Source organism: Formica exsecta, unplaced genomic scaffold, assembly GCF_003651465.1.
Source record: "Formica exsecta isolate Colony F162 unplaced genomic scaffold, ASM365146v1 scaffold386, whole genome shotgun sequence".
Taxonomy (NCBI): Eukaryota; Metazoa; Arthropoda; class Insecta; order Hymenoptera; family Formicidae; genus Formica; species Formica exsecta.
The window spans coordinates 6,038-8,007 of record NW_021851101.1 but is presented as its reverse complement, the minus strand read 5'-3'; the positions used below and the strand labels follow the sequence as shown (position 1 = coordinate 8,007).

General features: G+C 36.8%; 1 pseudogene; it reads right to left on the bottom strand.

Moving 5' to 3' along the window:
- Nucleotides 1-508: 508 nt before the first annotated feature.
- On the bottom strand, nucleotides 509-1,205 carry LOC115239564 (annotated as a pseudogene).
- Nucleotides 1,206-1,970: the final 765 nt, after the last annotated feature.

The following is a 1,970-nucleotide window of genomic DNA, read 5'->3' as shown; positions in this document are numbered from 1 at the left end:
GAATTGAACCCAATTTTTAGTGACGTCGCTCTCACGCAATAAATGTAAAAATGAGTTTAAATATGGAACTGCAAAATGTAAGTACAATAAATAAATAAATAAATAATCATATATTGTATATATGTTTATAATAAAGTTACAAAGTTACAATAAAGTTATATATGTTTATAATAAAGTTTAAATCAGTGAACGATAATAAGAATTAACAATGATGGAATTGCCATGGTATGACACCTTCACTATTAAAATATTTACAAAATTCTTCTCGAATCTGCATTGCTCGACGAGAACTATTATTAGAACCGCACTGAGTTATGTCTACAAATGCACTATTATCTATGCAACCTCTCCAAGAGCCTGGAACAAAACTGTCATCATCTTCCTCAATTAGTGTTGGAGTAACATATTCATTTTCACCAATATCTCTTCGACGAATCCAATTATGAAGACATACAATAGGCTTTAACAATTGAAATTGTTTTTTCCATACTGCAATTGATCGGTCGCTTCAAAAAATTCTCCATTGGCTGACTAGGATACCAAACGTATTTTCGATTGTTCTTCTGGCTCGACTCAATCGATAGTTATAAATATTTCGCTCGTCATTTAAACCGCCTTTTCCTGGATAAGGCCGGAGCAAATAATCCGTCAATTAAAAGGCTTCATCACCCACCAGAACATATGGTAAAGGTGGTCCACCTGGGCTGAGAAGTTCTGGTGCAGATACATTCATTTCCTTTGAATGGAATTTTAGACCCATCTTTGAATCTTTAAAAATACCACCGTCACTGCGGCGACCATAGGCTCCTATATCGACAAACGTGAACATATATTGTGCATCACAGATTCCGAGGAGCACAATACTATGACTATTTTTATAGTTATAATAAGATGATCCTGCGTTAGGTGGACACTGGAAAAATAATAATCATTTAGGCATCAAACTTGTGAACTCTAATAATAAATGTAGCATTGATCAGTAATATAATCTCAATAATAACATGTTTGCCATCAATTGCTCCTATGCAATGATTGAAATTCCATTTCTCTTTAAATTCTTTAGCAAGGTGTAGCCACTCCTCTGTAGTTTTTGATGGTGGGATCACTTCCTGACGAATAGAGTTCCATATAGCATCGCATGTTTCACCTATAATGTGGCTTATTGTTGATACTCCAGCGAGATAATGATATGACATTGAATGCATCGAATCACCAGTTGATAAATATCTAAATATAATTAGATCAAATATGATTATTTTTTGAATTCATAACGTAATGCAATTATAAATAAGGACAAACAAACCTCAATGTTATAGATAGTCGCTCTGCAGGAGATAATGATTCTCTAATCACGGTTTGTTGAGTGATTGAAGGTGCCACTACATGTAATAATTCCTCAAATTGCGTAGCTGTCATACGATAATAATTCCTGAACTTCTCTGGTGTTAGTCTCGGTACAGATGCATAGTAAAATCCATGTTCACGTCGTTTTTCGAATAATGGATCAATCCAAAATCTCTCCAACATCGCTCTGGAGTCGTATGTACTGTGTTAGAGTGGCGTAAGGTGCGAGGTCTGAATAGCTCAGTGGTAAGAGCAGTTGCCCGGAAAGCGAAAGACTCGGGTTCGATTTCCGATTCAGCCACTTGTACCTCGCATATTTTTTCAGACCCGCAAATGTTGTTTTCTAACAATTATTTGTCGGGCTGAGGAAGTGTGTAAACGCCCTACACAGACACGACAGTGCCGCTGCCACGGAAGAGATGGATGCTTGGTTCGTGCCTCCTCCCGCCTTAAATCCCCCCCACGCTTCACTCAATCACGGTTTGTTTAGTGATTGAAGGTGCCACTAAATGTAATAATTCCTCAAATTGCGTAGCTGTCATACGATAATAATTTCTGAACTTCTCTGGTGTTAGTCTTGGTACAGATGCATAGTAAAATCCATGTTCACGTCGTTTTTCGAATAA